Source organism: Atta cephalotes (genome assembly GCF_000143395.1).
Source record: "Atta cephalotes unplaced genomic scaffold scaffold00003, whole genome shotgun sequence".
Taxonomy (NCBI): domain Eukaryota; kingdom Metazoa; phylum Arthropoda; class Insecta; order Hymenoptera; family Formicidae; genus Atta; species Atta cephalotes.
In genome coordinates this window covers 8732210-8737913 of record NW_012130067.1, presented here as the reverse complement: position 1 = coordinate 8737913, position 5704 = coordinate 8732210, and positions in this window count along the sequence as shown.

The window sequence follows — 5704 nt, the reverse complement described above, 5'->3', positions numbered from 1 at the left end:
GGTGGTGGTGGTGGTGGTGGTGGTGGTGGTGGTGGTGGTGGTGGTAGTGGTGGTGGTAGGTGGTGGTGGTGGTGGTGGTGGTGGTGGTGGTGGTGGTGGTGGTGGTGGTGGTGGTGGTGGTGGTGGTGGTGGTGGTGGTGGTGGTGGTGGTGGTGGTGGTGGTGGTGGTGGTGGTGGTGGTGGTGGTAGCGGCTGGCATAATAGCATACACGCGTCGTACGTATCAGCGGGTATGAGAAAGAGGTTTTGGATGCGCACGCGGAGCCACATCAGCCAATCAGAGACGCGCGAACCGACGATGCACAGTGGGAAGACCGTGGTGATTGGCAGATGACAGAGCCGCGCGCCATGGAGGGGATATGTTCGCGCTGCGTGCAATTCGCGAGTGAGCAAGCAAAGTAACTGAGGAAAAGATAAGGGAGGAAGATATAACTGAAGCAGCGTGCCAAGTGTCGTGCAACGCGAAGCCTTCGAATAAGAGTATAAATCTAAACTAAAAAGAGCCGAGCATTTCATGATGATGGCAGATATCGCATCGAACGGGAGAAGAATTACTGCGGAATAGATGTCCCACGCTATCACATCGAAAGCGCGATCGATCTATTATATTATTATTAGATAGTAATAATAATAATAATAATAATAATAATAATAATAATAATATCAAATTATCTATATTTATTATCTATATTAATAAGAAGCAACTAAAGCGATGACGCGCAATTTGGCTTTCAATGGCGGCAAGTGTCTCGAAGCAAGATCGAGAAATACTCGACACTCAATCAATGTTATGTTCTTTCTCCCCCCCCTCTCTCTAACTGAACCTGGAGTAATTGTATCACCGTATATGGAGTCTCGACCTGTTGCGATAAAATGCTAATGAGAGATCGGTTACCACCGGCGTCTACAAACAATAGTAACCCGATCGAAGAGCTGACGCGCGGATTATTTCCAACTCGCCGGCAGCTCGCAGCCACCGCTACTCCTATTCGTCAACTCGCGAGTATACGGCGTCTCAACGTGAATGACAGTAGCACATTCATGCCGTTGGCTCGACGACGACGACGACGACGACGACGACGACGACGACGACGACGACGACGACGACGACGACGACGACGACGACGACGACGACGACGACGACGACGACGACGACGACGACGACGACGACGACGCTTGTTATTATGTGCTCCCCACACGATTACCTATCTATCCATTCCCAATATCATAAGGTCTCGCAGATAACCCAATACTCATAACCTATCGTATAGACTATATACTCATGTAATTTCTTCGAACGATCGGCGCGATGAACGCCCATTACGTAATTAACACGTGATGTGTGTTAATCGGTGGATTATCAGCAAGATCGGTAATCTACGCGAATGCGTTTTCTCGGAATCACTAGCGCCAAATTCCTTCTTATCGTAGCAATCTTATCCAGTTTCTAACTTCAAGAAAATAAATGACGAGTAAAAACAAACCATCGATCAGCACGCATTTAAAATTGGTACAAAACGCGTTTTTAACGCTGGTCTATTAAGATAATTAAACAATAAAAAGGTTCGCGAGAAAAGTTAAAAGTCACGAGAGAAGAGAAACGCGATGATAACATTAAATGTAATAAGTTATTTCTGGCTGGCGGAACATCGATCCATAACTGCGTTATCCAATCGTCGCGACGTCTTTTCCCGCCTTCTCTCAGTAGAGAAACACCATTCGATCGCCAAACAATGGTCACGTCGTATCGATACTGAGATAAAGAGAAAAAGAGAGAGAGAATGATTTCAGCAATTTGGAAAGCCGAAAAAGCGGAACGAATGGCTGCGTTCAGCAGAGAAAACGAATCAGTTAGTGATTCTTTAATACGATTGGTTCCTACTCTTGGATTAAACGAAGAATTAAAGGCAAGAACCAATCATATTAAAGAATCACCAAGCATTAACAGATCAGTTTTCTCTGCTGAACGCAGCCAATGTCTCTTTCAAACGTACTCACAGCATACAAACGCGATTTCATTCAACTCTTCTCCCTCGGCCTCAAGCTTCCCGCCTTTTCCCGCTCGCCGGTTCCGGAGCGATACTAATCTTCACACACGCGCGCGCGCGCGCGTGTGTGTGCATGTAGATGTAAGCATATTTTTTTATCATATTTTATACGCGTTTGTATATGAAAAGTGTGTCCTAAATATAATATATATATATTAGAGAAAAAACGCTCGAAGATCGTCCGCCTTTCTACTGGCCTCTCCTCGGTCATTTGGGCGCGCGCGCTCGCGATTTAATAGATACTCGCTAGGAATCACCGATGTAACAAGGATACATCGACCTGCGTGAACGTGCGTAAGTGTAACACTGGTACCTCTACACGTAATTGACGCGGTAGCGGAAAAATCTGCGGCAATGGCTCCTTTGGATTTCCGTCGTTCAGTATTCATTCGCTCCATTCGTTCATTTTGTCTTACGCGGAGACGCAATCTCATGGTAAATTATCGGCTAAAAATACGGCCTATCGCGGCGACACGGCCGACGCGACGGGCGGCGATTTAAGATGAAAAATCGCGGCAACGATGTTTTCTCGAAGGTTCGTAGTAACGCGCCGTTGCGCGCGACCGCCACAGCCGCGAAAAGAACAAGGAGAGGTAGGAGAGCACACACCGAGTATATAATGCACGGCATTGCCGCTAGCTGCGCAAGTGGGGTACCTTCGGCGAAAAGATCGAAAGAGAAGGACAGAGCGAGCCGCCGTCGCTATTCACTACTGCTGGCTATACATCGGCAGTGCCGAGCAACGGAGTGCGAGAGGAAGAGGGATAGATAGATGGATAGATAGGGAAGAGAAATGCTCGTACAATCGGAGCAAGAGAAAAGGATGTCTTCGTCGTGGAATTTATGCGCGCGAATTGGTAAACAATTTCAGGGCGACATGTCGACCTAGAGTAGATAGGACGCGTCAGTCGTCTATCGATCGTATTCGACGTTGACTCTCTTATAGCGAATTATCGATCAATTATGGTAGAAAGAGAACGCGTAAGCTTGTCAGAGAGAGAGAGAACGAATGATGAACGCAGGCTTGGTTTTGGCCGCCATGATGGAAAGCGACAAACTGCGAGTGGTGATGATAATATGACGGCCTGACGGCTGCCAGGCTAGGGAGTTGAAGAAAATCCACGAGATACCCGCTTTTCCGAATTTCGACACTACCTACTACGTGAAAATGATGCTCGGATAGCGAAGCAGCGAGATGCAAAAGCGACGACGGTGTGCGCGTTCGTAGGTAGAGGGCGCATAGAGACGAAAAGCCGCGAGGAGACGAATCTCGCCGAATGGGGGGAAAAAAAGACCAACACGAGAAACTAGCACATGGCGCCGTAGAGATTTACTTCGTTTTTCCAATTGTTCCCTCTCTCTTTTACCTATCTCCGTTTCCCTAATGCTAAACAATGCTCTCACCTATTCGTTTCTTTCTTTCCGCGCGCGAACGCGTAAAGATTTCCAGCGTTGCTTCGAATTTCACGAGGAGCGCGGAACGTGGTAATTATAGCTTATTCCGGTAGGAGTCGTCATCGCCATCGTCATTATCATCATCGTCAGCCATCAGATGAGAACAAGCGAGCGAGTGAGCTAATGAAGACGAAAAAAGAGAAAGAAAGAAAAAAAGAAAGAAAGAAAAAGAGAAAGAGAGAAACTCGTCGCGTTTGCGATGGTCTCACAAATACACAATAGCGTCCCTCGCGTCTGCGATGAGAAAGCACTACGCGCCGAGAGAAATACATAGCCTGCACGCCACGCGTCCGATCGAGCGTGCTCGACTACGCTCGGAGTTGCTCGCACAGAAATATGGAGTCTGCCGCGCCGAAGAAATGCCGGCCGGCGCGGCGTTCTTCTCGCTACGCTGTGCCGTCGCTCGGCGGCGCGGACTACAGCGGGCTACATGAAGCACGTTTCGTCACGCTTCGCGCGGCGGTGACGGCCCACGATCGGTCCATGGCGATGCGTAGAAGACGCCGAGCAGGCGGGAAAATCCGTATCGGCGGCAATCACGGGCTGCCGCCGCCGCCGCCGCCGCGGCGCGACGCGGCGGCAGCCAGCAATGGTCAATCTCGCAGCGCGTCGATGCGATTCAATGTCCCCCGACAGATCCGACGGCGTGGCGTGGCGTGGCGTGGCGTGGCGTGTTTCGCGCGAGCTCGTATTATTCATCTCGTTGTACTACTCCTAATTCCGGATGACGCGTATCGCGACGATGAACGCCGAATACGAATCCTCGTCACCGAGTACGAACGTCACAAGATAAACGTAATAAACGTCGTCGAGTTTGCCATGAGCGACAAGAATGGTGAGTACTATCGGAATAGCTTGATGGTAAGGAAGCGGTACTCACCTCAGCTGGCCTCTTAATCCCCTTGATATCGCATTTCGCGTCCGCGGATGCCTTGTCGTTCTCTGTCACCTTCTCGATGGCGACCTCGTTATTTTCCTTGGTACTCATGGTTGATTGAATCGAAGAAGCGACGTACGCGTCAATAATCCAAATAGCTCGACTTCGCGACTCGAACTGAACTCGGTGAAGTACGAAAGAGCGGCGGCGGCGTTGGCGGCGGCGGCAGCGGCGGCGGCGGCGGCGGCGGCGGCGGCGGCAACGACGACGGCGGCGGCGGCAGCAGCGACGGCGTGTACGCGTAACAAGACTGCAAATACGTGTCCTCACACGATGTCGGTTTCCGCCGAAATGCCCGAGAGAGCAGCGTCGTCAGGCGAAGACCCGTGGGGCTGCGAAGTGCGAGGGAGAGGGTGAACGAGAGCGAAGGCTAGGAAAGGAGGGGGAAGAGAGCGAGCAGCGGGGGGAGAGGTCGAACCAGTCAGGAGTGGAGTGTGTGCCGATGACTGTGGCGCGAATAGCGCAAAGCGAACTACTACCAGATCCCGGCTCGCTTCTAGCACATCCAACCTGGCTTTGTTCAAAAATGAAGATGGCGCGGCTTTGAAATCCGATAAATTCCTGATTGGCCGATCTCGTCATCACCCGTATTTCAGTGCAACCGCCAACGAGTCACGATTTTATAGTGGCGCACGATGTTCCGCGACTTTCCGAAGGGATTTCACATATAACGCGGTACTCCGGGTATAAATAAAATTAAAACTCGCGGAGGACGAGGGGTTCGAGAGTTCGTGGCCCAAGCGAGACGTCCGGTTCGAGGCTACGTCGCTCGATTCAAATAAGCCTTGGCGCTGCGAATCCTACGTGGGTTTCGAGGGGATCTCGCGTTCGCGAGAAATCGATAGACATCCTATCCAGACGTGCAAATCACAAATGATCGCGAAGCGATTGAGCGGGGAATGGACCGCGAGGTCCGATCCGACTCGTGCCAAATTTCACTCGATCTCGCAGGCCGAACTCGTGCGCTAACTCAACTTTTCCAAAATTCTTGCCGATATTGCTTAAACGATTCCTTCATCAATGTAATTATATCGCGTGCGTTCGAATAAAATATAAAAGGACGATTATTTTTCTATTTATTCTACCATTACTAACTATACTTTTATTATTATTATTATTATTATTATTATTATTATTATTATTATTATTATTATTATGCATCAGCGAAAAACAAATTAAAATAGATATATCTCGATCTTTAAAAACAACGCATATATATTTTTTATTTATATAAGTGTGTGTGTATATATATATATATATATAT